General features: G+C 55.8%; 1 long non-coding RNA gene across 1 annotated transcript in view; it reads right to left on the reverse strand.

The window, feature by feature from the left end:
- Positions 1 to 25721, reverse strand: part of LOC134349717 (uncharacterized) — a 74882-nt gene that overhangs the window by 1881 nt on the left and 47280 nt on the right. The window contains exon 3 of the long non-coding RNA XR_010018759.1: positions 2072 to 2194. This is a non-coding gene — a long non-coding RNA (uncharacterized LOC134349717). The remainder of the gene's footprint in view (positions 1 to 2071; positions 2195 to 25721) is intronic.

Consider the following 25721-nt stretch of genomic DNA (forward strand, 5'->3'; position numbering starts at 1 on the left):
ATTCCCTACCCGACTAAAGGTATCCCTCTGAAACCTCCCATTTTCCCAGCACTCCTGCAACACTCCTTTAGTAGGGTGAGAATCATTGTGCCCCTGCAAGTTAGCCCAGTAGTTTGCCATTAGTTGCATCCTTCTTAGTTCCAAAGGCATTATTCCCATTTCTACCTGTAGGGCTGACACTGGTGACGTTTTAAAAGCCCCACTGCACACTCTCAAGGCCTGAGCCTGAATCATATCCAGTTTCCTTATAAGAGACCTAGCTGCTGATCCATATACTATATCTCCATAATCCAATACAGATCTCACTAAACCACATATATTCTCTTCAAAGCTGAACAACTTGCTCCCCATTCCCTACCAGTAAAACATCTCATCACATTTATTACTTTTTTACATTTCTCCTCAACTTTCCTGATATGGTCTGCCCATGTTAATTGTGAATCAAATATAACTCCCAGAAATTTAAATGATGCAACCCTTTCTAATTCAACCCCATACATCCTTAACTTCTTCTCTACCTCAACCCTTTTCCTGGTAAAAAATACAGTTTGAGTTTTATCTAGTGAAAATCTACATCCCCAATCATAACCCCACTCCACCACCTCATCAATTGCTTCTTGTAGTTTCCTGATTATATGGTCCATGTTCCTGCCTCTTTTCCAGAAGGCCCCATCATCCGCAAACAGTGACCTACCAATATCCACTGGTACCTTTGTGAAGACATCATTGATCATAATGATGAAAAGTAACGGGCTAATCACACTACCTTGAGGTGTGCCATTTTCCACTATGTACTGTTTTGATAATTCTGATCCAATCCGAACTTGAATTTTTCTACCCCAACAAAAAATCTTTAATCCAATTAAAAACTCTCCCACCAACCCCCATCTTGTGCAGTTTAATTAATAATCCTTCCTTCCACATCATATCATAGGCTTTTTCAATGTCAAAGAACACTGCCACTACTGACTCTCTATTTGCCTGGCCTTCCTTATTTCAGTCTCTAACATAATCACTGAGTCCATGGAATTCCTTCCCTTTCTAAAACCACTCTGATAACTTGCCAGCATTCCCCTTTTCTCAAGCTCATATGATAACCTTTCTGTTATCATCCTTTCCATTATCTTACATATACTTGATGTTAATGCAATTGGTCTGTAGCTAGTGGGTTTTGACAGATCCTTGCCAGGCTTCCTTATTGGAATTACTACTGCTTCTTTCCATGCACTTGGTAATCTTCCCTCCTCCCACACTCTGTTATAAAAATGTAGCAACTTCAAGTGCACTCCTTCTCCTAGACTTTTTAGCATCACAGAGCATATCAGATCTTTCCCTGGGGAGGTTGGTCTCGATCTCTTTATTGCTCTCACCATTTCTGCTAATGTAAATGGATCATCAATTATATCATCTGTTCCTTCCCTCCTGCTTAACACACCTGGGTGTTGGCTCATTATTCTTTCCCTTCTTCTTCTCCCTTCTTCAGACCAATTTTCTGAACTGTGTATCAGTACAAATGACTTGGCCATGACCTCAGCCTTATCCCTACTGGATACTGCAGTTTCCTCCTCAGATATCATTACTGGATATTCCCATTCCCTTCTCTATCTCCTCCCATCCTGTTAATCATTCCCCATATCTCTCCCACAGGTGTTGTTCTTCCTACCTTGTCGCAAAAACTCCTCCAACTTGGCCTTTAAGCTTGACGTATAGTTCTTCTCACCACTGTCTGTGCTTTCTTATATTGAACCAAATGCTGCATATTATGGGTTCTTTTAACTAGCCTGAATGCTCTATTTCTGTTTTTTACAGCCTGACAACATTCCTCTGTCCACCATGGTACCAGTTTTCTCTACATCCTATTTTTACTCCGAGGTATAGATCCTTCTGCTGCCATGATAATTGCTGAAGTCACCTGACTGTTTAATTCATCTACATTTCCAGAAATATCAATCTTTGTCAACCCTTCTTCACTCAACTTCTGGAACTTACCCCAATCAGCTTTTTCAAACACCCACTTTGGGGTTCACGTATCTATCTCAAAACTACACAACTCTTTACACCCTACACTTACCCGACACACCTCACGTCCCACGGTGACTGCCGTTGCCCGGTGACCGTTGCCGAGATACGCGGTTTGTTTTTTTTTCCGGGGGGCTTCAGTCGCTTCCATTCCGATGCTGGCTGTGCTGCGAATCTGGTGTGAGCAATCAGGAAGATTGATTGAGGGGAAGAGTTGGGGAGGGGGAGGGGGTACAGTGCGAGGCAGAAAGGGGAGGTGAAAAGGACAGTGACCGGAAGTAGGTGAAGAGTGGTGAGTGTGGAACGATGGAAGGTTGGGTGGGTTTGGGGTGGGAGTATGGGGAGAATGGGTGGGAGTATGGGGAGAAGGGGTGGGTGAGTTTGGTGTGAGAGAATGTGGAGAAGGGGTGGGTGAGTTTGGGGTGAGAGAATGTGGAGAAGGGGTGGGTGAGTTTGGGGTGAGAGAATGTGGAGAAGGGGTGGGGTGGGTTTGGGGTGGGAGTATGGGGAGAAGGGGTGGGTGGGTTTGGGGTGAGAGAATGTGGAGAAGGGGTGGGTGAGTTTGGGGTGAGAGAATGTGGAGAAGGGGTGGGTGAGTTTGGGGTGAGAGAATGTGGAGAAGGGGTGGGGTGGGTTTGGGGTGAGAGTATGTGGAGAAGGGGTGGGGTGGGTTTAGGGTGAGAGAATGTGGAGAAGGGGTGGGTGAGTTTGGGGTGAGAGTATGAGGAGAAGGAGTGGGTTTGGGGTGAGAGTATGGGGAGAAGGGGTGGTGTGGGTTTGGGGTGAGAGTATGTGGAGAAGGGTGGGTGGGTTTGGGGTCAGAGTATGGGGAGAAGGGGTGGGTTTGGGGTCAGAGTATGGGGAGACGGGTGGGGTGGTTTGGGGTGAGAGTATGGGGAGAAGGGGTGGGTTTGGGGTGAGAGTATGGGGAGAAGGGGTGGGTAGGTTTGTGGTGAGAGTATGGGGAGAAGGGGTGGGGTGGTTTGGGGTGAGAGTATGGGGAGAAGGGGTGGAGTGGGTTTCGGGTGAGAGTATGGGGAGAAGGGGTGGGGTGGGTTTGGGGTGAGAGTATGTGGAGAAGGGTGGGTGGGTTTGGGGTCAGAGTATGGGGAGAAGGGGTGGGTTTGGGGTCAGAGTATGGGGAGACGGGTGGGGTGGTTTGGGGTGAGAGTATGGGGAGAAGGGGTGGGTTTGGGGTGAGAGTATGGGGAGAAGGTGTGGGTAGGTTTGTGGTGAGAGTATGGGGAGAAGGGGTGGGGTGGTTTGGGGTGAGAGTATGGGGAGAAGGAGTGGGTGTGTTTGGGGTGAGAGTATGACGAGAAGGAGTGGGTGGGTTTGGGGTGAGAGTATGGGGAGAAGGGGTTGGGTGGGGGTGTGAGAGTATGGGAAGAAGGGCTGGGTGCGTTTGGAGAGTGAGCATGGGGAGAAGGGGTGGGTGGGTTTGGGGTGAGAGTATGGGGAGAACGGGTGGGTGGATTTGGGGTGAGAGTATGGGGAGAACGGGTGGATGGGTTTGCGGTGAGAGTATGGGGAGAAGGGTGGGCTTGTTTGGGGTGAGAGTGTGGGGAGAAAGGGGTCGGTGGGTTTGTGGTGAGAGTATGGGGAGAAGGGGTGGGTGGGTTTGGAGAGAGAGAAATGGGGAGAAGGGGTGGGTAGGTTTGTGGTGAGAGTATGGGGAGAAGGGGTGGGGTGGTTTGGGGTGAGAGTATGGGGAGAAGGGGTGGAGTGGGTTTGGGGTGAGAGTATGGGGAGAAGGGGTGGGGTGGGTTTGGGGTGAGAGTATGGGGAGAAAGGGTGGATGGGTTTGGGGTGAGAGTATGTGGAGCAGGGGTGGGTGGGTTTGGGGTGAGAGTATGGGGAGAAGGGGTGGGGTGGGTTTGGGGTGAGAGTGTGGGGAGAAAGGGGTCGGTGGGTTTGTGGTGAGAGTATGGGGAGAAGGGGTAGGTAGGTTTGGGGTGAGAGTATGGGGAGAAGGGGTGGATGGGTTTGGGGTGGAGTATGGGGAGAAGGTATGGTTTTGGGGTGAGATGGGGAGAAGGGGTGGGTTTAGGGTGAGAGTATGGGGAGAAGCTGTGGGGTGGGTTTGGGGTGAGAGTATGGGGAGAATGGGTGGGTGGGTTTGGAGTGACAGTATGGGGAGAAGGGATGGGTTTGGGGCGAGAGTATGGAGAGAAGTGGTGGGTGGGTTTGGGGTGAGAGTATGGGGAGAAGGGGTGGGGTGGGTTTGTGGTGAGAGTTTGGGGAGATGGGGTGGGTTTGGGGTGAGAGTATGGGGAGAAGAGGTGGGTTTGGGGTGGAGTTTGGGGAGAATGGGTGGTTTTGGGGTGAGATGGGGAGAAGGGGTGGGTTTGGGGTGAGAGTATGGGGAGAAGAGGTGGGGTAAGTTTAGGGTGAGAGTATGCGGAGAAGGGGTGGGGTGGGTTTGGGGTGAGAGTATGTGGAGAATGGGTGGGTGGGTTTGGAGTGAGATTATGGGGAGAAGGCGTGGGTGAGTTTGGGCTGAGATTATGGGGAGAAGGTGTGGGTTGGGGTTGGGGAGAGAGTATGGGGAGAAGGGGTGGGTTTGGGGTGGAGTTTGGGGAGAATGGGTGGTTTTGGGGTGAGATGGGGAGAAGGGGTGGGTTGGGTTTGGGGTGAGTGAATCGGGAGAAGGGGTGGGGTGGGTTTGTGGTGAGAGTATGGGGAGATGGGGTGGGTTTGGGGTGAGAATATGGGGAGAAGGGGTGGGTGGGTTTGGAGTGACAGTTTGGGGAGAAGGGATGGGTTTGGGGTGAGAGTATGGAGAGAAGGGGTGGGTGGGTGTGTTTGGGGTGAGATTATGGGGAGAAGGGGTGGGGTGGGTTTGTGGTGAGAGTTTGGGGAGATGGGGTGGGTTTGGGGTGAGAGTATGGGGAGAAGATGTGGGGTAAGTTTAGGGTGAGAGTATGGGGAGAAGGGGTGGGGTTGGGGTGAGTATGTGGAGAATGGGTGGGTGGGTTTGGAGTGAGATTATGGGGAGAAGGCGTGCGTGAGTTTGGGGTGAGATTATGGGGAGAAAGGGTGGGGTGGGGTTGGGGAGAGAGTATGGGGAGAAGGGGTGGTTTTGGTGTGAGATGGGGAGATCGGGTGGGTTTGGGGTGAGAGTATGGGGAGAAGGGGTGGGTTTGGGGTGAGAGTATGGGGAGAAGAGGTGGGGTAAGTTTAGGGTGAGAGTATGGGGAGAAGGGGTGGGGTGGGTTTGGGGTGAGATTATGGGGAGAAGGTGTGGGTTGGGTTTGGGGTGAGTGAATCGGGAGAAGGGGTGGGTTTGTGGTGAGAGTATGGGGAGATGGGGTGGGTTTGGGGTAAGAGTATGGGGAGAAGGGGTGGGTTGGGTTTGGGGTGAGTGAATCGGGATAAGGGGTGGGGTGGGTTTGTGGTGAGAGTATGGGGAGATGGGGTGGGTTTGGGGTGAGAATATGGGGAGAAGGGGTGGGTTGGGTTTGGGGTGAGAGTATGGGGAGAAGGGGTGGGGTGGGTTTGTGGTGAGAGTATGGGGAGATGGGGTGGGTTTGGGGTGAGAGTATGGGGAGAAGAGGTGGGGTGAGTTTAGGGTGAGAGTATAGGGAGAAGGGGTGGGGTGGGTTTTTGGTGAGAGTATGGGGAGAAGGGGTGGGTGGGTTTGGAGTGAGATTATGGGGAGAAGGCGTGGGTGAGTTTGGGGTGAGATTATGGGGAGAAAGGGTGGGGTGGGGTTGGGATAGAGAGTATGGGGAGAAGGGGTGGGTTTGGGGTGGAGTTTGGGGAGAAGGGGTGGGTGGGTTTGGGGTGAGAGTATGGGGAGATGGGGTGGGTTTGGGGTGAGAGTATGGGGAGAAGAGGTGGGGTAAGTTTAGGGAGAGAGTATGGGGAGAAGGGGGGGGGTGGGTTTGGGGTGAGATTATGGGGAGAAGGCGTTGGTGAGTTTGGGCTGAGATTATGGGGAGAAGGTGTGGGTTGGGTTTGGGGTGAGTGAATCGGGAGAAGGGGTGGGTTTGTGGTGAGAGTATAGGGAGATGGGGTGCGTTTGGGGTAAGAATATGGGGAGAAGGGGTGGGTTGGGTTTGGGGTGAGTGAATCGGGATAAGGGGTGGGGTGGGTTTGTGGTGAGAGTATGGGGAGATGGGGTGGGTTTGGGGTGAGAATATGGGGAGAAGGGGTGGGTTGGGTTTGGGGTGAGAGTATGGGGAGATCGGGTGGGTTTGGGGTGAGAGTATGGGGAGAAGAGGTGTGGTGAGTTTAATGTGAGAGTATAGGGAGAAGGGGTGGGTTTGTGGTGAGAGTATGGGGAGAAGGGGTGGGTGGGTTTGGGGTGAGAGTATGAGGAGAATGGGTGGGTGGGTTTGTGTTGAGAGTACGGGGAGAAGGGGTGGGGTGGGTTTGGGGTGAGAGTATTTGGAGAATGGGTGGGTGGGTTTGGAGTGAGAGTATGGGGAGAAGGCGTGGGTGAGTTTGGGCTGAGATTATGGGGAGAAAGGGTGGGGTGGGGTTGGGGTGAGAGTATGGGGAGAAGTGGTGGGTGGGTTTGGAGTGAGAGTATGGGGAGAAAGAAGTTGGTGGGTTTGGGGTTAGAGTATGAGGAGAAGGTGTGGGTAGGTTTGTGGTGAGAGTATGGGGAGAAGCGGTGGGTGGGTTTGGAGTGAGAGCATGGGGAGAAGGGATGGGTGGGTTTGGGGTGAGAATATGGGGAGAAGAGGTGGGGTGAGTTTAGGGTGAGAGTATAGGGAGAAGGGGTGGGGTGGGTTTGTGGTGAGAGTATGGGGAGAAGGGGTGGGTGGGTTTGTGTTGAGAGTACGGGGAGAAGGGTGGGTTTGGGGTGAGAGTATGGGGAGAAGGGGTGGGGTGGGTTTTGGGTGAGAGTATGAGGAGAAGGGGTGGGTTTGGGGTGAGAGTATGGGGAGAAGGGGTGGGAGGGGTTTGTTGTGAGAGTATGGGGAGAAGTGGTGGGTGGGTTTGGGGTGAGAGTATGTGGAGAAGGGGTAGGTTTGGCGTGAGAGTATGGGGAGAAGGGGTGGGTTTGTGGTGAGAGTATGTGGAGAAGGGGTGGGTTTGGGTTGAGAGTATGGGGAGAAGGGGTGTGTGGGTTTGGGATGAGAGTACGACCAGAAGGGGTGGGTGGGTTTGGTGTTTGAGTATGGGGAGAAGGGGTGGGGTTGGTTTGTGGTGAGAGTTTGGGGAGATGGGGTGGGTTTGGGGTGAGAGTATGGGGAGAAGAGGTGGGGTGAGTTTAAGCTGAGAGTATGAGGAGAAGGGGTACCTGGGTGTGGGATGTGAGTATTGGGAGAAGGGGTGGGTGGGTTTGGGTTGGGAGTATGGGGAGAAGGGGTGGAGTGGGGCTGTGGTGAGAGTATGTGGAGAATGTGGGGGGGTGGTTTGGAGTGAGACTATGGGGAGAAGGCGTGGGTGAGTTTGTGGTGAGATTATAGGGAGAAAGGGTGGGGTGGGGTTGGGGTGAGAGTATGGGGAGAAGAGATGGGTGGGTTTGGGGTGAGAGTTTGGGGAGAAGGGGTGTGTTTGGTGTGAGAGTATGGAGAAAAGGGGTGGGTGTGGGGTGAGGGGAGAAGGGCTGGCATGGGTTTGGGGTGAGAGTATGAGGAGATGGGGTGGTTTTGGGGTGAGAGAATGGGGAGAAGGGGTGGGGTGGGTTTGGGGTGAGAGTATGGGGAGAAGGTGTGGGTTGGGTTTGGGATGAGTGAATCGGGAGAAGGGGTGGGTTTGTGGTGAGAGTATGGGGAGATGGGGTGGGTTTGGGGTGAGAATATGGGGAGAAGGGATGGGTTTGGTTTGGGGTGAGTGTATCGGGAGAAGAGATGGGTGGGTTTGGGGTGAGAGTATGGAGAGAAGGGGTGGGTTTCTGGTGAGAGTATGGGTAGATGGGGTGGGTTTGTGGTGAGAGTATGGGGAGAAGGGGTGGGGTGAGAGTATAGGGAGAAGGGGTTGGGTGGGTTTGTGGTGAGAGTATGGGGAGAAGGGGTGGGTGGGTTTGGGGTGAGAGTATGAGGAGAATGGGTGGGTGGGTTTGGAGTGAGAGTATGGGGAGAAGGCGTGGGTGAGTTTGGGCTGAGAGTATGGGGAGAAGGAGTGGGTGGCTTTGGGGTGAGAGTATGAGGAGAAGGGGTGGGTTTGGGGTGAGAGTATGGGGAGAAGGCGTGGGTGAGATTGGGCTGAGAGTATGGGGAGAAGGGGTGGGGTGGGTTTGTGTTGAGAGTACGGGGAGAAGGGGTGGGGTGGGTTTGGGGTGAGAGTATGTGGAGAATGGGTGGGTGGGTTTGGAGTGAGAGTATGGGGAGAAGGCGTGGGTGAGTTTGGGCTGAGATTATGGGGAGAAAGGGTGGGGTGGGGTTGGGGAGAGAGTATGGGGAGAAGGGGTGGGTTTGGGGTGAGAATATGGGGAGAAAGAAGTTGGTGGGTTTGGGGTGAGAGTATGAGGAGAAGGTGTGGGTAGGTTTGCGGTGAGAGTATGGGGAGAAGCGGTGGGTGGGTTTGGAGAGAGAGCATGGGGAGAAGGGATGGGTGGGTTTGGGGTGAGAGTATGAGGAGAATGGGTGGGTGGGTTTGGAGTGAGAGTATGGGGAGAAGGCGTGGGTGAGTTTGGGCTGAGAGTATGGGGAGAAGGAGTGGGTGGCTTTGGGGTGAGAGTATGAGGAGAAGGGGTGGGTTTGGGGTGAGAGTATGGGGAGAAGGCGTGGGTGAGATTGGGCTGAGAGTATGGGGAGAAGGGGTGGGGTGGGTTTGTGTTGAGAGTACGGGGAGAAGGGGTGGGGTGGGTTTGGGGTGAGAGTATGTGGAGAATGGGTGGGTGGGTTTGGAGTGAGAGTATGGGGAGAAGGCGTGGGTGAGTTTGGGCTGAGATTATGGGGAGAAAGGGTGGGGTGGGGTTGGGGAGAGAGTATGGGGAGAAGGGGTGGGTTTGGGGTGAGAATATGGGGAGAAAGAAGTTGGTGGGTTTGGGGTGAGAGTATGAGGAGAAGGTGTGGGTAGGTTTGCGGTGAGAGTATGGGGAGAAGCGGTGGGTGGGTTTGGAGAGAGAGCATGGGGAGAAGGGATGGGTGGGTTTGGGGTGAGAGTATGGGGAGAAGTGATGAGCGGGTTTGGAGTGAGAGTATGGGGAGAAGTGGTGGGTGGGTTTTGGGGTGAGAGTATGGGGAGAAGGAATGGGTTTGGGGTGAGAGAATGGGGAGAAGGGGTGGGTTTGTTTGGGTTGAGAATATGGGGAGAAAGAAGTTGGTGGGTTTGGTGTGAGAGTACTGGGAGAAGGGGTGCGTGGGTTTGTAGTGCGAGTATGGGGAGAAGGGATCTGTTTGGGGTGAGAGTATGGGGAGAAGGGGTGGGTAGGTTTGTGGTGTCAGTATGGGGAGAAGGGATGGGTTTGGGGTGAGAGTATGGGGAGAAGGGGTGCGGTGGGCTTGGGGTGAGAGTATGGGGAGAAGGGGTGGGGTGAGTTTAGGGTGAGAGAATGGGGAGAAGCGGTGGGTGTGTTTGGAGTGAGAGTATGGGGAGAAGGGGTGTGTTTCGGGTGAGAGTATGGGGAGAAGGGCGGTGTGTGTTTGGGGTGAGAGTTTGGGGAGAAGGGGTGGGTGGGTTTGCTGTGAGAGTATGGGGAGAAGGGTTGGGTTTTGGCTGAGAGTATGGGGAGAAGGGGTGGGGTGGTTTGGGGTGAGAGTATGGGGAGAAGGGGTGGGGTGGGTTTGGGGTGAGAGTATGGGGAGAAGGGGTGGGTTTGGGGTGAGAGTATGTGGAGAAGGGGTGGGATTGGGGTGAGAGTATGCAGAGAAGGGGTGGGGTGAGTTTAGGGTGAGAGTATGAGGAGAAGGGGTGGGGTGGGTTTAGGGTGAGAGTATGACGAGAAAGGGTGGGTGGCTTTGGGGTGAGAGTATGTGGAGAAGGGGTGGGTTTGGGTTGAGAGTATGGGGAGAAGGGGTGTGTGGGTTTGGGATGAGAGTACGACCAGAAGGGGTGGGTGGGTTTGGTGTTTGAGTATGGGGAGAAGGGGTGGGGTTGGTTTGTGGTGAGAGTTTGGGGAGATGGGGTGGGTTTGGGGTGAGAGTATGGGGAGAAGAGGTGTGGTGAGTTTAATGTGAGAGTATGAGGAGAAGGGGTACCTGGGTGTGGGATGTGAGTATTGGGAGAAGGGGTGGGTGGGTTTGGGGTTGGGAGTATGGGGAGAAGGGGTGGAGTGGGGCTGTGGTGAGAGTATGTGGAGAATGTGGGGGGGTGGTTTGGAGTGAGACTATGGGGAGAAGGCGTGGGTGAGTTTGTGGTGAGATTATAGGGAGAAAGGGTGGGGTGGGGTTGGGGTGAGAGTATGGGGAGAAGAGATGGGTGGGTTTGGGGTGAGAGTATGGGGAGAAGGGGTGGGTTTGGGGTGAGAGTATGGGGAGAAGGGGTGGGTTTGGGGTGAGAGTATGGGGAGAAGGGGTGGGGTGGGTTTGGGGTGAGAGTATGGGGAGAAGGGGTGGGGTGGGTTTTGGGGTGAGAGTATGGGGAGAAGGGGTGGGGTGGGTTTGGGGTGAGAGTATGGGGAGAAGGTGTGGGTTGGGTTTGGGATGAGTGAATCGGGAGAAGGGGTGGGTTTGTGGTGAGAGTATGGGGAGATGGGGTGGGTTTGGGGTGAGAGTATGGGGAGAAGGGATGGGTTTGGTTTGGGGTGAGTGTATCGGGAGAAGAGATGGGTGGGTTTGGGGTGAGAGTATGGAGAGAAGGGGTGGGTTTCTGGTGAGAGTATGGGTAGATGGGGTGGGTTTGTGGTGAGAGTATGGGGAGAAGAGGTAGGGTGAGAGTATAGGGAGAAGGGGTTGGGTGGGTTTGTGGTGAGAGTATGGGGAGAAGGGGTGGGTGGGTTTGGGGTGAGAGTATGAGGAGAATGGGTGGGTGGGTTTGGAGTGAGAGTATGGGGAGAAGGCGTGGGTGAGTTTGGGCTGAGAGTATGGGGAGAAGGAGTGGGTGGGTTTGGGGTGAGAGTATGAGGAGAAGGGGTGGGTTTGGGGTGAGAGTATGGGGAGAAGGCGTGGGTGAGATTGGGCTGAGAGTATGGGGAGAAGGGGTGGGGTGGGTTTGTGTTGAGAGTACGGGGAGAAGGGGTGGGGTGGGTTTGGGGTGAGAGTATGTGGAGAATGGGTGGGTGGGTTTGGGGTGAGAGTATGGGGAGAAGGCGTGGGTGAGTTTGGGCTGAGATTATGGGGAGAAAGGGTGGGGTGGGGTTTGGGGTGAGAGTATGGGGAGAAGGGGTGGGGTGGGTTTGGGGTGAGAATATGGGGAGAAAGAAGTTGGTGGGTTTGGGGTGAGAGTATGAGGAGAAGGTGTGGGTAGGTTTGCGGTGAGAGTATGGGGAGAAGCGGTGGGTGGGTTTGGAGAGAGAGCATGGGGAGAAGGGATGGGTGGGTTTGGGGTGAGAGTATGGGGAGAAGTGATGAGCGGGTTTGGAGTGAGAGTATGGGGAGAAGTGGTGGGTGGGTTTTGGGGTGAGAGTATGGGGAGAAGGAATGGGTTTGGGGTGAGAGAATGGGGATAAGGGGTGGGTTTGTTTGGGTTGAGAATATGGGGAGAAAGAAGTTGGTGGGTTTGGTGTGAGAGTACTGGGAGAAGGGGTGCGTGGGTTTGTAGTGCGAGTATGGGGAGAAGGGATCTGTTTGGGGTGAGAGTATGGGGAGAAGGGGTGGGTAGGTTTGGGGTGAGAGTATGGGGAGAAGGGATGGGTTTGGGGTGAGAGTATGGGGAGAAGGGGTGCGGTGGGCTTGGGGTGAGAGTATGGGGAGAAGGGGTGGGGTGAGTTTAGGGTGAGAGAATGGGGAGAAGCGGTGGGTGTGTTTGGAGTGAGAGTATGGGGAGAAGGGGTGTGTTTCGGGTGAGAGTATGGGGAGAAGGGCGGTGTGTGTTTGGGGTGAGAGTTTGGGGAGAAGGGGTGGGTGGGTTTGCTGTGAGAGTATGGGGAGAAGGGTTGGGTTTTGGCTGAGAGTATGGGGAGAAGGGGTGGGGTGGTTTGGGGTGAGAGTATGGGGAGAAGGGGTGGGGTGGGTTTGGGGTGAGAGTATGGGGAGAAGGGGTGGGTTTGGGGTGAGAGTATGTAGAGAAGGGGTGGGATTGGGGTGAGAGTATGCAGAGAAGGGGTGGGGTGAGTTTAGGGTGAGAGTATGAGGAGAAGGGGTGGGGTGGGTTTAGGGTGAGAGTATGACGAGAAAGGGTGGGTGGCTTTGGGGTGAGAGTATGAGGAGAAGGGGTGGGTTTGGGGTGAGAGTATGGGGAGAAGGCGTGGGTGAGTTTGGGCTGAGATTATGGGGAGAAGGGGTGGGGTGGGTTTGTGTTGAGAGTACGGGGAGAAGGGGTGGGGTGGGTTTGGGGTGAGAGTATGTGGAGAATGGGTGGGTGGGTTTGGAGTGAGAGTATGGGGAGAAGGCGTGGGTGAGTTTGGGCTGAGATTATGGGGAGAAAGGGTGGGGTGGGGTTGGGGAGAGAGTATGGGGAGAAGGGGTGGGTTTGGGGTGAGAATATGGGGAGAAAGAAGTTGGTGGGTTTGGGGTGAGAGTATGAGGAGAAGGTGTGGGTAGGTTTGCGGTGAGAGTATGGGGAGAAGCGGTGGGTGGGTTTGGAGTGAGAGCATGGGGAGAAGGGATGGGTGGGTTTGGGGTGAGAGCATGGGGAGAAGGGATGGGTGGGTTTGGGGTGAGAGTATGGGGAGAAGTGGTGGGTGGGTTTGGGCTGAGAGTATGAGGAGAAGGGGTGGGTTTGGGGTGAGAGTATGGGGAGAAAGGGTGAGGTGGGGTTGTGAGAGTATGGGGAGAAGTGATGAGCGGGTTTGGAGTGAGAGTATGGGGAGAAGTGGTGGGTGGGTTTGGGGTGAGAGTATGTGGAGAAGGGGTAGGTTTGGCGTGAGAGTATGGGGAGAAGGCGTGGGTGAGTTTGGGCTGAGATTATGGGGAGAAGGGGTGGGGTGGGTTTGTGTTGAGAGTACGGGGAGAAGGGGTGGGGTGGGTTTGGGGTGAGAGTATGTGGAGAATGGGTGGGTGGGTTTGGAGTGAGAGTATGGGGAGAAGGCGTGGGTGAGTTTGGGCTGAGATTATGGGGAGAAAGGGTGGGGTGCGGTTGGGGAGAGAGTATGGGGAGAAGGGGTGGGTTTGGGGTGAGAATATGGGGAGAAAGAAGTTGGTGGGTTTGGGGTGAGAGTATGAGGAGAAGGTGTGGGTAGGTTTGCGGTGAGAGTATGGGGAGAAGCGGTGGGTGGGTTTGGAGTGAGAGTATGGGGAGAAGGGATGGGTGGGTTTGGGGTGAGAGTATGGGGAGAAGTGGTGGGTGGGTTTGGGCTGAGAGTATGAGGAGAAGGGGTGGGTTTGGGGTGAGAGTATGGGGAGAAAGGGTGAGGTGGGGTTGTGAGAGTATGGGGAGAAGTGATGAGCGGGTTTGGAGTGAGAGTATGGGGAGAAGTGGTGGGTGGGTTTTGGGGTGAGAGTATGGGGAGAAGGAATGGGTTTGGGGTGAGAGAATGGGGAGAAGGGGTGGGTTTGTTTGGGTTGAGAATATGGGGAGAAAGAAGTTGGTGGGTTTGGTGTGAGAGTACTGGGAGAAGGGGTGCGTGGGTTTGTAGTGCGAGTATGGGGAGAAGGGGTGGGTAGGTTTGTGGTGTCAGTATGGGGAGAAGGGATGGGTTTGGGGTGAGAATATGGGGAGAAGGGGTGCGGTGGGCTTGGGGTGAGAGTATGGGGAGAAGGGGTGGGGTGAGTTTAGGGTCAGAGAATGGGGAGAAGGGGTGGGTGTGTTTGGAGTGAGAGTATGGGGAGAAGGGGTGTGTTTGGGGTGAGAGTATGGGGAGAAGGGGTGGGTGGGTTTGCGTTGAGAGTATGGGGAGAAGGGTTGGGTTTTGGCTGAGAGTATGGGGAGAAGGGGTGGGGTGGTTTGGGGTGAGAGTATGGGGAGAAGGGGTGGGGTGGGTTTGGGGTGAGAGTATGGGGAGAAGGGGTGGGGTGGTTTGGGGTGAGAGTATGGGGAGAAGGGGTTGGGTGGGTTTAGGGTGAGAGTATGACGAGAAGGGGTGGGTGGCTTTGGGGTGAGAGTATGAGGAGAAGGGGTGGGTTTGGGGTGAGAGTATGGGGAGAAGGCGTGGGTGAGTTTGGGCTGAGATTATGGGGAGAAGGGGTGGGGTGGGTTTGTGTTGAGAGTACGGGGAGAAGGGGTGGGGTGGGTTTGGGGTGAGTGTATGTGGAGAATGGGTGGGTGGGTTTGGAGTGAGAGTATGGGGAGAAGGCGTGGGTGGGTTTGGAGTGAGAGCATGGGGAGAAGGGATGGGTGGGTTTGGGGTGAGAGTATGGGGAGAAGTGGTGGGTGGGTTTGGGCTGAGAGTATGAGGAGAAGGGGTGGGTTTGGGGTGAGAGTATGGGGAGAAAGGGTGAGGTGGGGTTGTGAGAGTATGGGGAGAAGTGCTGAGCGGGTTTGGAGTGAGAGTATGGGGAGAAGTGGTGGGTGGGTTTGGGGTGAGAGTATGTGGAGAAGGGGTAGGTTTGGCGTGAGAGTATGGGGAGAAGGCGTGGGTGAGTTTGGGCTGAGATTATGGGGAGAAGGGGTGGGGTGGGTTTGTGTTGAGAGTACGGGGAGAAGGGGTGGGGTGGGTTTGGGGTGAGAGTATGTGGAGAATGGGTGGGTGGGTTTGGAGTGAGAGTATGGGGAGAAGGCGTGGGTGAGTTTGGGCTGAGATTATGGGGAGAAAGGGTGGGGTGCGGTTGGGGAGAGAGTATGGGGAGAAGGGGTGGGTTTGGGGTGAGAATATGGGGAGAAAGAAGTTGGTGGGTTTGGGGTGAGAGTATGAGGAGAAGGTGTGGGTAGGTTTGCGGTGAGAGTATGGGGAGAAGCGGTGGGTGGGTTTGGAGTGAGAGTATGGGGAGAAGGGATGGGTGGGTTTAGGGTGAGTGCATGGGGAGAACGGATGGGTGGGTTTGGGGTGAGAGTATGGGGAGAAGTGATGGGTGGGTTTGGGCTGAGAGTATGAGGAGAAGGGGTGGGTTTGGGGTGAGAGTATGGGGAGAAAGGGTGAGGTGGGGTTGTGAGAGTATGGGGAGAAGTGATGAGCGGGTTTGGAGTGAGAGTATGGGGAGAAGTGGTGGGTGGGTTTTGGGGTGAGAGTTTGGGGAGAAGGTTTGGGTTTGGGGTGAGAGAATGGAGAGAAGGGGTGGGTTTGTTTGGGTTGAGAATATGGGGAGAAAGAAGTTGGTGGGTTTGGTGTGAGAGTACTGGGAGAAGGGGTGCGTGGGTTTGTAGTGCGAGTATGGGGAGAAGGGATCGGTTTGGGGTGAGAGTATGGGGAGAAGGGGTGGGGTGGGTTTGGGGTGATAGTATGTGGAGAAGGGGTGGGTGGGTTTGGGGTGAGAGTATGAGGAGAAGGGGTGGGTAGGTTTGGGGTGAGAGTATGTGGAGAAGGGTGGGTGGGTTTGGGGTCAGAATATGGGGAGAAGGGGTGAGTTTGGAGTGAGAGTATGGGGAGAAGGGGTGGGGTGGTTTGGGGTGAGAGTATGGGGAGAAGGGGTGGGTTTGGGGTGAGAGTATGTGGAGAAGGGGTGGGTGGGTTTGGGGTGAGAGTATGGTGAGAAGGGGTGGGGTGGTTTGGGGTGAGAGTATGGGGAGAAGGGGTGGGGTGGGTTTGGGGTGAGAGTATAGGGAGAAGGGGTGGGGTGGGTTTGGGGTGAGAGTATGGGGAGAAAGGGTGGGTAGGTTTGTGGTGAGAGTATGGGGAGAAGGGGTGGGGTGGTTTGGGGTGAGAGTATGGGGAGAAGGGGTGGGGTGGGTTTGGGGTGAGAGTATGGGGAGAAGGGGTGGGTTTGGGGTTAGAGAATGTGGAGAAGGGGTGGGATTGGGGTGAGAGTATGGGGAGAAGAGGTGGGGTGGGTTTGGGGTGAGAGTATGGGGAGGAAGGGTGGATGGGTTTGGGGTGAGAGTATGTGGAGAAGGGGTGGGTGGGTTTGGGGTGAGAGTATGTGGAGAAGGGTTGGGGTGGTTTGGGGTGAGAGTATGGGGGGAAGGGGTGGGTTTGGGGTGAGAGTATGGGGAGAAGGTGTGGGTAGGTTTGTGGTGAGAATATGGGGAGAAGGGGTGGGATGGGCTTGGGGTGAGAGTATGGGGAGAAGGGGTGGGTTTGGGGTGAGAGTATGGGGAGAAGGGGTGGGGGGTGTTTGGGGTGAGAGTATGGGGAGAAGGGGTGGGTGGGTTTGCGTTGAGAGTATGGGGAGAAGGGTTGGGGTGGGTTTGGGGTGAGAGTATGGGGAGAAGGGGTGGGGTGGTTTGGGGTGAGAGTATGGTGAGAAGGGGTGGGGTGGGTTTTGGGTGAGAATATGGGGAGAAGGGGTGGGGTGGTTTGGGGTGAGAGTATGGGGAGAAGGGGTTGGGTGGGTTTGGGGTGAGAGTATGGGGAGAAGGGGTGGGTGGCTTTGGGGTGAGAGTATGAGGAGAAGGGGTGGGTTTGGGGTGAGAGTATGGGGAGAAGGCGTGGGTGAGTTTGGGCTGAGATTATGGGGAGAAGGGGTGGGGTGGGTTTGTGTTGAGAGTACGGGGAGAAGGGGTGGGGTGGGTTTGGGGTGAGTGTATGTGGAGAATGGGTGGGTGGGTTTGGAGTGAGAGTATGGGGAGAAGGCGTGGGTGGGTTTGGAGTGAGAGCATGGGGAGAAGGGGTGTGTTTCGGGTGAGAGTATGGGGAGAAGGGGTGGGTAGGTTTGTGGTGTCAGTATGGGGAGAAGGGATGGGTTTGGGGTGAGAGTATGGGGAGAAGGGGTGCGGTGGGCTTGGGGTGAGAGTATGGGGAGAAGGGGTGGGGTGAGTTTAGGGTGAGAGAATGGGGAGAAGCGGTGGGTGTGTTTGGAGTGAGAGTATGGGGAGAAGGGGTGTGTTTCGGGTGAGAGTATGGGGAGAAGGGCGGTGTGTGTTTGGGGTGAGAGTTTGGGGAGAAGGGGTGGGTGGGTTTGCTGTGAGAGTATGGGGAGAAGGGTTGGGTTTTGGCTGAGAGTATGGGGAGAAGGGGTGGGGTGGTTTGGGGTGAGAGTATGGTGAGAAGGGGTGGGGTGGGTTTTGGGTGAGAATATGGGAAGAATGGGTGGTTAGGTTTGGGGTGAGAGTATGGGGAGAAGGGGTGGGTTTGGGGTGAGAGTATGGGGAGAAGGGGTGGGGTGAGTTTAGGGTGAGAATATGTGGAGAAGGGGTGGGGTGGGTTTAGGGTGAGAGTATGACGAGAAAGGGTGGGTGGCTTTGGGGTGAGAGTATGAGGAGAAGGGGTGGGTTTGGGGTGAGAGTATGGGGAGAAGGCGTGGGTGAGTTTGGGCTGAGATTATGGGGAGAAGGGGTGGGGTGGGTTTGGGGTGAGAGTATGGGGAGAAGGGGTGGGGGGTGTTTGGGGTGAGAGTATATGGAGAAGGGGTGGTGTTTGGTTGGGGTGAGAGTATGGGGAGAAGGCGTGCGTGAGTTTGGGGTGAGATTATGGGGAGAAAGGGTGGGGTGGGGTTGGGGAGAGAGTATGGGGAGAAGGGGTGGGTTTGGGGTGAGAATATGGGGAGAAAGAAGTTGGTGGGTTTGGGGTGAGAGTATGAGGAGAAGGTGTGGGTAGGTTTGCGGTGAGAGTATGGGGAGAAGCGGTGGGTGGGTTTGGAGTGAGAGCATGGGGAGAAGGGATGGGTGGGTTTGGGGTGAGAGTATGGGGAGAAGGGATGGGTGGGTTTGGGGTGAGAGTATGGGGAGAAGTGGTGGGTGGGTTTGGGCTGAGAGTATGAGGAGAAGGGGTGGGTTTGGGGTGAGAGTATGGGGAGAAAGGGTGAGGTGGGGTTGGGAGAGTATGGGGAGAAGTGATGAGCGGGTTTGGGGTGAGAGTATGGGGAGAAGTGGTGGGTGGGTTTGGGGTGAGAGTATGTGGAGAAGGGGTAGGTTTGGCGTGAGAGTATGGGGAGAAGGCGTGGGTGAGTTTGGGCTGAGATTATGGGGAGAAGGGGTGGGGTGGGTTTGTGTTGAGAGTACGGGGAGAAGGGGTGGGGTGGGTTTGGGGTGAGAGTATGTGGAGAATGGGTGGGTGGGTTTGGAGTGAGAGTATGGGGAGAAGGCGTGGGTGTGTTTGGGCTGAGATTATGGGGAGAAAGGGTGGGGTGCGGTTGGGGAGAGAGTATGGGGAGAAGGGGTGGGTTTGGGGTGAGAATATGGGGAGAAAGAAGTTGGTGGGTTTGGGGTGAGAGTATGAGGAGAAGGTGTGGGTAGGTTTGCGGTGAGAGTATGGGGAGAAGCGGTGGGTGGGTTTGGAGTGAGAGTATGGGGAGAAGGGATGGGTGGGTTTGGGGTGAGAGTATGGGGAGAAGTGGTGGGTGGGTTTGGGCTGAGAGTATGAGGAGAAGGGGTGGGTTTGGGGTGAGAGTATGGGGAGAAAGGGTGAGGTGGGGTTGTGAGAGTATGGGGAGAAGTGATGAGCGGGTTTGGAGTGAGAGTATGGGGAGAAGGGGTGGGGTGGGTTTTGGGGTGAGAGTATGGGGAGAAGGAATGGGTTTGGGGTGAGAGAATGGGGATAAGGGGTGGGTTTGTTTGGGTTGAGAATATGGGGAGAAAGAAGTTGGTGGGTTTGGTGTGAGAGTACCGGGAGAAGGGGTGCGTGGGTTTGTGGTGTGAGTATGGGGAGAAGGGGTGGGGTGGGTTTGGGGTGAGAGTATGTGGAGAAGGGGTGGATGGGTTTGGGGTGAGAGTATGGGGAGAAGGGGTGCGGTGGGCTTGGGGTGAGAGTATGGGGAGAAGGGGTGGGGTGAGTTTAGGGTGAGAGAATGGGGAGAAGGGGTGGGTGGGTTTGGGGTGAGAGTATGGGGAGAAGGGGTGGGGTGGGTTTGGGGTGAGAGTATGGGGAGAAGGGGTGGGTGGGTTTGGGGTGAGAGTATGGGGAGAAGGGGTGGGGTGGGTTTGGGGTGAGAGTATGGGGAGAAGGGGTGGGGTGGTTTGGGGTGAGAGTATGGGGAGAAGGGGTGGGGTGGGTTTGGGGTGAGAGTATGGGGAGAAGGGGTGGGGTGTGTTTGGGGTGAGAGTATGGGGAGAAGGGGTGGGGTGGGTTTAGGGTGAGAGTATGGGGAGAAGGGGTGGGTGGCTTTGGGGTGAGAGTATGAGGAGAAGGGGTGGGTTTGGGGTGAGAGTATGGGGAGAAGGCGTGGGTGAGTTTGGGCTGAGATTATGGGGAGAAGGGGTGGGGTGGGTTTGTGTTGAGAGTACGGGGAGAAGGGGTGGGGTGGGTTTGGGGTGAGAGTATGTGGAGAAGGGTGGGTGGGTTTGGGGTGTGAGTATGGGGAGAAGGAGTGGGTGTGTTTGGGGTGAGAGTATGGGGAGAAGGGATGGGTGGGTTTGGTTTGAGAGTATGGAGAGAAGGGGTGGGTGGGTTTGGGGTGAGAGTATGAGGAGAAGGGGTGGGTTTGGGGTGAGAGTATGGGGAGAAAGGGTGAGGTGGGGTTGTGAGAGTATGGGGAGAAGTGCTGAGCGGGTTTGGAGTGAGAGTATGGGGAGAAGTGGTGGGTGGGTTTGGGGTGAGAGTATGTGGAGAAGGGGTAGGTTTGGCGTGAGAGTATGGGGAGAAGGCGTGGGTGAGTTTGGGCTGAGATTATGGGGAGAAGGGGTGGGGTGGGTTTGTGTTGAGAGTACGGGGAGAAGGGGTGGGGTGGGTTTGGGGTGAGAGTATGTGGAGAATGGGTGGGTGGGTTTGGAGTGAGAGTATGGGGAGAAGGCGTGGGTGAGTTTGGGCTGAGATTATGGGGAGAAAGGGTGGGGTGCGGTTGGGGAGAGAGTATGGGGAGAAGGGGTGGGTTTGGGGTGAGAATATGGGGAGAAAGAAGTTGGTGGGTTTGGGGTGAGAGTATGAGGAGAAGGTGTGGGTAGGTTTGCGGTGAGAGTATGGGGAGAAGGGGTGGGTGGGTTTGGAGTGAGAGTATGGGGAGAAGGGATGGGTGGGTTTAGGGTGAGTGCATGGGGAGAACGGATGGGTGGGTTTGGGGTGAGAGTATGGGGAGAAGTGATGGGTGGATTTGGGCTGAGAGTATGAGGAGAAGGGGTGGGTTTGGGGTGAGAGTATGGGGAGAAAGGGTGAGGTGGGCTTGTGAGAGTATGGGGAGAAGTGATGAGCGGGTTTGGAGTGAGAGTATGGGGAGAAGTGGTGGGTGGGTTTTGGGGTGAGAGTATGGGGAGAAGGAATGGGTTTGGGGTGAGAGAATGGAGAGAAGGGGTGGGTTTGTTTGGGTTGAGAATATGGGGAGAAAGAAGTTGGTGGGTTTGGTGTGAGAGTACCGGGAGAAGGGGTGCGTGGGTTTGTGGTGTGAGTATGGGGAGAAGGGATGGGTTTGGGGTGAGAGTATGGGGAAAAGGGGTGGGGTGGGTTTGGGGTGAGAGTATGTGGAGAAGGGGTGGGTGGGTTTGGGGTGAGAGTATGAGGAGAAGGAGTAGGTTTGGGGTGAGAGTATGTGGAGAAGGGTGGGTGGGTTTGGGGTGAGAATATGGGGAGAAGGGGTGAGTTTGGAGTGAGAGTATGGGGAGAGGGGTGTGGTGGTTTGGGGTGAGAGTATGGGGAGAAGGGGTGGGTTTGGGGTGAGAGTATGTGGAGAAGGGGTGGGTGGGTTTGGGGTGAGAGTATGGGGAGAAGGGGTGGGGTGGTTTGGGGTGAGAGTATGGGGAGAAGGGGTGGGGTGGGTTTGGGGTGAGAGTATGGGGAGAAGGGGTGGGGTGGGTTTGGGGTGAGAGTATGGGGAGAAGGGGTGGGTAGGTTTGTGGTGAGAGTATGGGGAGAAGGGGTGGGGTGGTTTGGGGTGAGAGTATGGGGAGAAGGGGTGGGGTGGGTTTGGGGTGAGAGTATGGGGAGAAGGGGTGGGTTTGGGGTGAGAGAATGTGGAGAAGGGGTGGGATTGGGGTGAGAGTATGGGGAGAAGAGGTGGGGTGGGTTTGGGGTGAGAGTATGGGGAGGAAGGGTGGATGGGTTTGGGGTGAGAGTATGTGGAGAAGGGGTGGGTGGGTTTGGGGTGAGAGTATGTGGAGAAGGGTTGGGGTGGTTTGGGGTGAGAGTATGGGGGGAAGGGGTGGGTTTGGGGTGAGAGTATGGGGAGAAGGTGTGGGTAGGTTTGTGGTGAGAATATGGGGAGAAGGGATGGGCTTGGGGTGAGAGTATGGGGAGAAGGGGTGGGTTTGGGGTGAGAGTATGGGGAGAAGGGGTGGGGTGGGTTTTGGGTGAGAATATGGGAAGAAGGGGTGGATAGGTTTGGGGTGAGAGTATGGGGAGAAGGAATGGGTTTGGGGTGAGAGTATGGGGAGAAGGGGTGGGGGGTGTTTGGGGTGAGAGTATATGGAGAAGGGGTGGTGTTGGGTTGGGGTAAGAGAATGCGGAGATGGGGTGGGTGTGTTTGGAGTGAGAGTATGGGGAGAAGGGGTGTGTTTGGGGTGAGAGTATGGGGAGAAGGGCTGTGTGTGTTTGGCGTGAGAGTATGACGAGAAGGGGTGGGTGGGTTTGGGGTGAGAGTATGGGGAGAAGGGGTGGGTTTGGGGTGAGAGTATGGGGAGAAGGGGTGTGGTGAGTTTAGAGTGAGAGTATGGGGAGAAGGGGTGTGTGGGTTTAGGGTGAGAGTATGACGAGAAGGAGTGGGTGGCTTTGGGGTGAGAGTATATGGAGAAGGGGTGGTGTTGGGTTGGGGTAAGAGAATGGGGAGAAGGGGTGGGTGTGTTTGGAGTGTGAGTATGGGGAGAAGGGGTGGGTTTGGGGTGAGAGTATGGGGAGAAGGGCTGTGTGTGTTTGGGGTGAGAGTATGACGAGAAGGGGTGGTTGGGTTTGGGGTGAGAGTATGGGGAGAAGGGGTGGGTTTGGGGTGAGAGTATGGGGAGAAGGGGTGTGTGGTTTTGGGGTGAGAGTTTGTAGAGAAGGGGTGGTTGGGTTTGGGGTGAGAGTATGGGGAGAAGGGGTGGGGTGGGTTTGGGGTGAGAGTACGGGGAGAAAGGGTGGGTAGGTTTGTGGTGAGAGTATGGGGAGAAGGGGTGGGGTGGTTTGGGGTGAGAGTATGGGGAGAAGGGGTGGTGTGGGTTTGGGGTGAGAGTATGGGGAGAAGGGGTGGGTTTGGGGTTAGAGAATGTGGAGAAGGGGTGGGATTGGGGTGAGAGTATGGGGAGAAGGGGTGGGGTGGGTTTGGGGTGAGAGTATGGGGAGAAGGGGTGGGGTGGGTTTAGGGTGAGAGTATGGGGAGAAGGGGTGGGTTTGGGGTGAGAGTATGGGGAGAAGGGGTGGGGGGTGTTTGGGGTGAGAGTATGGGGAGAAGGGGTGGGTGGGTTTGGGGTGAGAGTATGGGGAGAAGGGGTGGGGTGGGTTTGGGGTGAGAGTATGGGGAGAAGGGGTGGGTGGCTTTGGGGTGAGAGTATATGGAGAAGGGGTGGTGTTGGGTTGGGGTAAGAGAATGCGGAGATGGGGTGGGTGTGTTTGGAGTGAGAGTATGGGGAGAAGGGGTGTGTTTGGGGTGAGAGTATGGGGAGAAGGGCTGTGTGTGTTTGGCGTGAGAGTATGACGAGAAGGGGTGGTTGGGTTTGGGGTGAGAGTATGGGGAGAAGGGGTGGGTTTGTGGTGAGAGTATGGGGAGAAGGGGTGTGTGGGTTTGGTGTGAGAGTTTGGGGAGAAGGGGTGGGTGGGTTTGGGGTGAGAGTATGGGGAGAAGGGGTGGGGTGGGTTTGGGGTGAGAGTATGGGGAGAAAGGGTGGGTAGGTTTGTGGTGAGAGTATGGGGAGAAGGGGTGGGGTGGTTTGGGGTGAGAGTATGGGGAGAAGGGGTGGGGTGGGTTTGGGGTGAGAGTATGGGGAGAAGTGGTGGGTTTGGGGTTAGAGAATGTGGAGAAGGGGTGGGATTGGGGTGAGAGTATGGGGAGAAGGGGTGGGGTGGGTTTGGGGTGAGAGTATGGGGAGAAAGGGTGGATGGGTTTGGGGTGAGAGTATGTGGAGAAGGGGTGGGTGGGTTTGGGGTGAGAGTATGTGGAGAAGGGTTGGGGTGGTTTGGGGTGAGAGTATGGGGAGAAGGTGTGGATAGGTTTGTGGTGAGAGTATGGGGAGAAGGGGTGGGTTTGGGGTGAGAGTATGGGGAGAAGGGGTGGGGTGGGTTTGGGGTGAGAGTATGGGGAGAAGGGGTGGGGGGTGTTTGGGGTGAGAGTATGGGGAGAAGGGGTGGGTGGGTTTGGGGTGAGAGTATGGGGAGAAGGGGTGGGTTTGGGGTGAGAGTATGGGGAGAAGGGGTGGGTGGCTTTGGGGTGAGAGTATATGGGGAGAAGGGGTGGTTGGGTTTGGGGTGAGAGTATGGGGAGAAGGGGTGGGTGTGTTTGGAGTGAGAGTATGGGGAGAAGGGGTGTGTTTGGGGTGAGAGTATGGGGAGAAGGGCTGTGTGTGTTTGGCGTGAGAGTATGACGAGAAGGGGTGGGTGGGTTTGGGGTGAGAGTATGGGGAGAAGGGATGGGCTTGGGGTGAGAGTATGGGGAGAAGGGGTGTGGTGAGTTTAGAGTGAGAGTATGGGGAGAAGGGGTGGGTGGGTTTAGGGTGAGAGTATGACGAGAAGGAGTGGGTGGCTTTCGGGTGAGAGTATATGGAGAAGGGGTGGTGTTGGGTTGGGGTAAGAGAATGGGGAGAAGGGGTGGGTGTGTTTGGAGTGAGAGTATGGGGAGAAGGGGTGTGTTTGGGGTGAGAGTATGGGGAGAAGGGCTGTGTGTGTTTGGCGTGAGAGTATGACGAGAAGGGGTGGTTGGGTTTGGGGTGAGAGTATGGGGAGAAGGGGTGGGTGGTTTGGGGTGAGAGTATGGGGAGAAGGGGTGGGATTGGGGTGAGAGTATGGGGAGAAGGGGTGGGGTGGGTTTGGGGTGAGAATATGGGGAGAAGGGATGGGCTTGGGGTGAGAGTATGGGGAGAAGGGGTGGGTTTGGGGTGAGAGTATGGGGAGAAGGGGTGGGGTGTGTTTGGGGTGAGAGTATGGGGAGAAGGGGTGGGTGGGTTTGGGGTGAGAGTATGGGGAGAAGGGGTGGGGTGGGTTTGGGGTGAGAGTATGGGGAGAAGGGGGGGGGTGGCTTTGGGGTGAGAGTATATGGAGAAGGGGTGGTGTTGGGTTGGGGTAAGAGAATGCGGAGATGGGGTGGGTGTGTTTGGAGTGAGAGTATGGGGAGAAGGGGTGTGTTTGGGGTGAGAGTATGGGGAGAAGGGCTGTGTGTGTTTGGCGTGAGAGTATGACGAGAAGGGGTGGTTGGGTTTGGGGTGAGAGTATGGGGAGAAGGGGTGGGTTTGTGGTGAGAGTATGGGGAGAAGGGGTGTGTGGGTTTGGGGTGAGAGTTTGGGGAGAAGGGGTGGTTGGGTTTGGGGTGAGAGTATGGGGAGAAGGGGTGGTGTGGGTTTGGGGTGAGAGTATGGGGAGAAAGGGTGGGTAGGTTTGTGGTGAGAGTATGGGGAGAAGGGGTGGGGTGGTTTGGGGTGAGAGTATGGGGAGAAGGGGTGGGGTGGGTTTGGGGTGAGAGTATGTGGAGAAGGGGTGGGGTGGGTTTGGGGTGAGAGTATGGGGAGAAGGGGTGGGGTGGGTTTGGGGTGAGAGTATGGGGAGAAAGGGTGGATGGGTTTGGGGTGAGAGTATGTGGAGAAGGGGTGGGTGGGTTTGGGGTGAGAGTATGTGGAGAGGGTTGGGGTGGTTTGGGGTCAGAGTATGGGGAGAAGGGGTGGGTTTGGGGTGAGAGTATGGGGAGAAGGTGTGGATAGGTTTGTGGTGAGAATATGGGGAGAAGGGATGGGCTTGGGGTGAGAGTATGGGGAGAAGGGGTGGGTTTGGGGTGAGAGTATGGGGAGAAGGGGTGGGGGGTGTTTGGTGTGAGAGTATGGGGAGAAGGGGTGGGTGGGTTTGGGGTGAGAGTATGGGGAGATGGGATGGGCTTGGGGTGAGAGTATGGGGAGAAGGGGTGGGTGGCTTTGGGGTGAGAGTATATGGAGAAGGGGTGGTGTTGGGTTGGGGTAAGAGAATGCGGAGATGGGGTGGGTGTGTTTGGAGTGAGAGTATGGGGAGAAGGGGTGTGTTTGGGGTGAGAGTATGGGGAGAAAGGCTGTGTGTGTTTGGCGTGAGAGTATGACGAGAAGGGGTGGGTGGGTTTGGGGTGAGAGTATGGGGAGAAGGGGTGGGGTGGGTTTGGGGTGAGAGTATGGGGAGAAGGGGTGTGGTGAGTTTAGAGTGAGAGTATGGGGAGAAGGGGTGGGTGGGTTTAGGGTGAGAGTATGACGAGAAGGAGTGGGTGGCTTTCGGGTGAGAGTATATGGAGAAGGGGTGGTGTTGGGTTGGGGTAAGAGAATGGGGAGAAGGGGTGGGTGTGTTTGGAGTGAGAGTATGGGGAGAAGGGGTGTGTTTGGGGTGAGAGTATGGGGAGAAGGGCTGTGTGTGTTTGGCGTGAGAGTATGACGAGAAGGGGTGGTTGGGTTTGGGGTGAGAGTATGGGGAGAAGGGGTGGGGGGTGTTTGGTGTGAGAGTATGGGGAGAAGGGGTGGGTGGGTTTGGGGTGAGAGTATGGGGAGATGGGATGGGCTTGGGGTGAGAGTATGGGGAGAAGGGGTGGGTGGCTTTGGGGTGAGAGTATATGGAGAAGGGGTGGTGTTGGGTTGGGGTAAGAGAATGCGGAGATGGGGTGGGTGTGTTTGGAGTGAGAGTATGGGGAGAAGGGGTGTGTTTGGGGTGAGAGTATGGGGAGAAGGGCTGTGTGTGT

The sequence above is a fragment of the Mobula hypostoma genome, chromosome 1 (assembly GCF_963921235.1).
Source record: "Mobula hypostoma chromosome 1, sMobHyp1.1, whole genome shotgun sequence".
NCBI lineage: Eukaryota > Metazoa > Chordata > Chondrichthyes > Myliobatiformes > Myliobatidae > Mobula > Mobula hypostoma.